We start from the raw sequence: 5,712 nt of genomic DNA, 5'->3' as shown, positions 1-5,712 counted from the left end.
CTGGTCTCGAACTCCTGACCTCAAGTGATCCACCCACCTCGGCCTCCCAAAGCTCTGGGATTACAGGCGTGAGCCACTGTGCCCGGTCTCCACTGTTAATATTCTGATGTTTATCTTTCTAGACTTTTCATTGCATATAAAAACTTTTCAATCAGGGCACAGTGGCTCATGCCTGTAATCCTAGTACTTTGGGAGGCTAAGGCAGGTGGATCACTTAAGGCCAGGAGTTGGAGACCAGTGTGGGCAACATGGCAAAACCCAGACTCTACTAAAAAATACAAAAATTAGCCGGGCATGGTGGCACAGGCCTGTGATCCCAGCTACTCAAGTGGGTGAGGTGGGAGGATCAATTTAGCCCAGCAGGCAGAGGTTGCAATGAGTCAAGATCACACAATTACACTCTAGCCTGGGTGACAGAATGAGACAGAAATGGGATATAATATAAATACTGTATTATTTCAAGTTCACACATTCTTCTGTATCTTAATTTATTTATTTATTTAGAGTCTCGCTCTGTCGCCCAGGCTGAAGTGCAGTGGTGCGATCTTGGCTCACTGCAACCTCCGCCTCCCGGATTCAAGTGATTCCCCTGCCTCAGCCTCCCAAGTAGCTGGGGTTACAGGTGCCCACCATCACAACCAGCTAATTTTTGTATTTTTAGTAAAGATGTATTTTTAGTAGAGATGAGGTTTCGCCATGTTGGTCAGGCTCATCTCAAACTCCTGACCTCAGGTGATCTGTCCTCGTTGGCTTCCCAAAGTGCTGGGATTACAGGCATGAGCCACCGTGCCCGGGCTCTTCTGTATCTTTTTAAATAGCTGTACAGCATTTCACTAAATGGATGTACCATATATTGATGAAAATTATCTTGTGACGTGCTAAACTTTTTTCCTCTTTTCTAAAATAGCAAATTGATAGACATCCCCATACCTGAATGTGAACATCCATGCTAGTTTCCTCAGGAGAAAAAAATAATAATCCTAGAACTGCTTAGTCAAAAAGGGATAAAAATTTTTCTTCTTTTTAATGTTTGTGTTATCTCCAAATTGTAGTCCAGAGAAGTCATTTCTCTTCCTGCCAGCAGTGTACGAGTATGTGCTCAGCCTCCCACCTGTCACCATGTTCAGAACCTTCACCAACAATCATCCCCTTCTAAACCACTTGGATCTCTTTATCTTCTCTCTAAAAATGTTTGGAGTACCCTCCCTTACAAAACTTCAATCCCAGTTTACCCACAAGTTGCTGCCAGGATGGTTTACACAACCAGCCTCCACTTCCTCCTTAGCCTCCTGTAATTGAACTTTCATCTCCACTGACCATCGCTTATGGTCACCTGTGACCTCCTAATTACCATCTTCATTGGCTTCTTACAAAACTTTTCTGAATGTAAAAGTTCTCCAGCTGGTACCCAACACAGAGTAAGTCCCCTTGTCTCTGTTCCCACAAGTTTGAGGTCAGATTGTGTGAACTAGGTTAAGGAATTCATGCTTTGCCCCAAGGGCCAGTGAAGGGCTTTATCAGATGTGGATTATAGGTAATGCTGTCACCATGGGGATTAGAAGGGAGGTGTGTAAATCTGTTTTCATTGCTAAAAAGAAATACCTGGCTGGGCGCAGTGGCTCATGCCTGTAATCCCAGCACTTTGGGAGGCCGAGGTGAGTGGATCACGAGGTCAAGAGTTCAAGACCAGCCTGGCCAAGATGGTGAAACCCTGTCTCTACTAAAAATACAAAAATTAGCCGGATATGCTGGTGGGTGCCTGTAATCCCAGCTATTCGGGAGACTGAGGCAGAGAACTGCTTGAACCCGGGAGGCGGAGGTTGCAGTGAGCACCTATACTCCAGCCTGGGCGACAGAGTAAGACTCAATCTCAAAAAAAAAAAAAAAAAGGGCAGAGCTTTATTAAAAAGTTGTAGACAAGCCAGGTGTGGTGGCTCACACCTATAAATCTAGTGCTTTGGTAGGCTGAGGTGGGAGGATCACTCGAGCCCAGGTGTTCGAAACAAGCCTGGGCAACATGGTGAGACCCCGTCTCTACACATTTTTTTTTTTTTTTTTAATTACCCAATTAAGGCCAGGAGTGGTGGCTCATGCCTGTAATCCCAGCACTCTGGGAGGCCTAGGCTGGCGGATCACCTGAGGTTGGGAGTTCGAGACCAGCCTGATCAACATGGAGAAACCCCTTCTCTACTAAAAATACAAAGTTAGCTGGGCATGGTGGTACATGCCTGTAATCCCAGCTAATCGGGAGGATGAGGCAGGAAGGAGAATCATTTGAACCTGGAAGGCGGAGGTTGCGGTGAGCCAAGATCACACCATTGCACTCCAGCCTGGGCAATAAGAGCATAACTCCACCTCAAAATAACTAACTAACTAACTAACTAACTAACTAAATAAATAAATAAATAAGCCAAGTATGGTGGCTTGTGCCTATACTACCAGCTACTCAGAGGGCTGAAGAGGAGAATTGATTTTTTCTTTTTTTCTTTTTTCTGAGATGGAGTCTCACCCTGTCACCCAGGCTGGAGTGTAGTGGTGTGATCTCCACTCACTGCAACCTCTGCCTCTCAGGTTCAAGTCATTCTCCTGAATCAGCCTCCCGAGTAGCTGGGACTACAGGTGCCTGCCACCATGCCCAGCTAATTTTTGTATTTTTAGTAGAGACGGAGTTTCACCATGTTGGCCAGGCTGGTCTTGAACTCCTGACCTCAAGTAATCCGCCTGCTTTGGCCTCCCAAAGTACTGAGATTACAGGCAAGAGCCACTGTGCCTGGCCAGGAGGATTGCCTGAGCTTGGGAGTTTGAAGCTGCAGTGAGCACCGCTGCAGTGAGCATCACTGCACTGCAGCCTGGTCAACAGAGCAAGACCCTGTCTCTAAAAAGAAAAAAGAGGGCTGGGCGCGGTGGTGCGTGCCAGTAATCTCAGCACTTTGGGAGGCTAAGGCAGGTGGATCACTTGAGCTCAGAAGTTCGAGACCAGCCTGGCCAACATGATGAAACCCCGTCAATACTAAAATTACAAAAAATTAGATGGGTGTGGTGGCGCATGCCTGTAATCCTAGCTACTTGGGAGGCTGAGGCAGGAGAATCACTTGAACTTGGAAGGCGGAGGTTGCAGTGTGCTGAGATCGTGCCATTGCACTCTAGCCTGGGCGACAGAGCGAGACTCTGTCTCAAAAATAAAAAAATAAAAAAAGGAGAAAAGAAAGAATTGCAGAAAAGTGTAAAGAAAAAATAACTATTATTTCTACCATCCAGAATGACTAATATTTTGGCATATTTGCTTCCAGTTTTTTTTTGTTTGTTTTTTGAGACAGAGTCTTGCTCTGTCATCCAGGCTGGAGTACAGCGGCGTGATCTCAGCTCACCTGCAACCTCCGCCTCCCAGGTTCAAGCAATTCTCCTGCCTCAGCCTCCCAAGTAGCTAGGATTACAGGTGCCTGCACCACACCCAGCTAAGTTTTGTATTTTTAGTAGAGATGAGGTTTCACCATGTTGGCCAGGCTGGTCTTGAACTCCTGACATCAGGTGATTTGCCTGCCTCGGCCTCCCAAAGTGCTGGGATCACAGGAGTGAGCCACCGTGCCCGGCCAGCTTCCAGCTTTTTTCATGGATATACTTTGGTTAAAATAACAGAAAATGTGGGCTGGACTCGGTCACTCACGCCTGTAATCCCAGCACTTTGGTAGTCCCAGGCAGGTGGATCACCTGAGGTCAGAAGGTCAAGGCCATCCTGGCCAACATGGTGAAACCCTGTCTCTACTAAAAATAAAAAATTAGCGGGCTGTGGTGCAGGCACCTGTAATCCTAGGTACTCGAGAGGCTGAGGCAGGAGAATTGCTTGAACCCAGGAGGCGGAGGTTGCAGTGAGCCGAGATTGCGCCACTGCACTCGAGCCTGGATGACAGAGCGATACTCTGTCTCAAAAAAAAAAAAAAAAAAAATTACAGAAAATGTTTATAGATATGCTAAAATAAATCCATGCTATGCAAATGTGGCTAACATCTAGCCAAGCTGGACTTTGGCACTTGCCCCTGGGCAGACCTGACAGCATGCTGGGCACTGATCAGCCACGAGTCTTCAATATGAGGGTCTCTCCGGGGTGCCCTTTCTCCAGAGCCTTCATCTCAGGTAGAAACAGCAACAGAGGCCTACGGATGTGAACCAGCTTGTCTGATCTTCAGTGAGGAGGGGTGTAAGGAGTCATCATTATACAAAAAATAATCGGAAACGGGACAGGTAACAGGTCATTTCACTACACTGGGGCACTGGAAAGAGAGGGCAGGGCCTGTGTAAGGGCACCCGGGCCCAGGGGTGGAGTCAGCTCCGCACACACTCTCTCTCCCAGCGGTGCACTCACTCACTCGCTTACTCGCTTACTCAGTCACCTATTCAGGTGATACTCTCTGATGCACGCTGTGTCCTTGCCCTCTTGCTAGGTCTGGGAAAATGGCAAACACGATGGCCTTCGGTCTAGTGAACGCGGGCAGTCAGCGGGATCCATCCTGACAGGTGAGATGCACAGAGAAGAGCCACCTGCAGGTGGAGAGGAGAGGACATTTGCGCTGGGCTGTGAAAAAGGAGCATGCTTGCTAGGAGGAGAAGACACGTTAAGGCATTTGAGGCAACACAGGTGATAAAAGGGCGGAAGGGTGCAGGGGCAGATGACCTGAGTCTGAATCCCAGCTCTGCTGTTTGTTGGTTCTGTGACCTTGGGGAAGTCATCTTCCCGCTCTGAGCCTCTGTTTCTTCAATGGGAACTAGAAGGAAGGTAATAACAGTTTCACTGTCAAGAAAACAGAAGAGCCCAGGCAGAGTGGCACACACCTGTAAGCCCAGCACTTTGGGAGACTGAGGCGGGAGGATGGCTTGAGCCTGGGAGGTCAAGGCTGCAGTGAGCTATGATTGCGCCACTGCACTCCAGCCTGGGTGACAAAGCAAGACCCTGCCTCTAAAAAGGAAAGAAGGAAAAAGAGAAAGAAAGCAGAAGCGTCCCGCAGGGGTGAGGTGGCAGCACGGCGGGACAAAGAGTGTGAGTGTCCCCGGGCAGAGGAAGCACACGCCCTGCATGCTGGAATGGACACTGGGGAGCCACAAGGGTTGGAGCGCGGCTGGAAGGGAGGAGAGAGAGGTGGGAACTGACAAAGTGTGACTAGATCGGGATACTGGTTCTTCCGCCACCTCCATCCCTCCCGCAGGGAGGCTGGAGAAGATGGGAGAGGAGGGAGAGTCCAGCTTGCAAACTTACCCCTTTGAGAGCCTTCACCTTCCTCTGAAATGGCAAAGGAGATTTAAATTCAGGACTGGATTCAGTCTGACTTCAGTCTCCTCATTCAATAAAGGAAAAACATATTCTGTTGCTGATGGCCCCTGAAAGAGCCCTCTAAGGGCCAGAGGCCTTCCGCTTCCTATTGTGGCAGGGCAGTGGCAGTGGCAACGGAGGTGGCAGGAAGGGAGGGCACACCTGGAGCTCACAGGAGGCAGGAGGGATAGGCTGAACAGGGGGCCTCCGAGGTGCAGAGGCCAGCCAAGCCGGGGGCCCTCCATGCAGGCTTTCCAAAAGTAGATTATCTGACTTGGGGAATGCAGGAATGGGGACTACAGAACTACCTGATACTCCCATTTTCTAGCTGGGCCTAGACCCAGGCTGTTCTAAGCCTCGTTTTCTCCAAATAGAAACAGAATATAATAAACACCTCAACTCTGGATGCC

Source organism: Piliocolobus tephrosceles, chromosome 4 (genome assembly GCF_002776525.5).
Source record: "Piliocolobus tephrosceles isolate RC106 chromosome 4, ASM277652v3, whole genome shotgun sequence".
NCBI classification, from domain to species: Eukaryota; Metazoa; Chordata; class Mammalia; order Primates; family Cercopithecidae; genus Piliocolobus; species Piliocolobus tephrosceles.
This window is presented reverse-complemented; position numbering follows the sequence as displayed.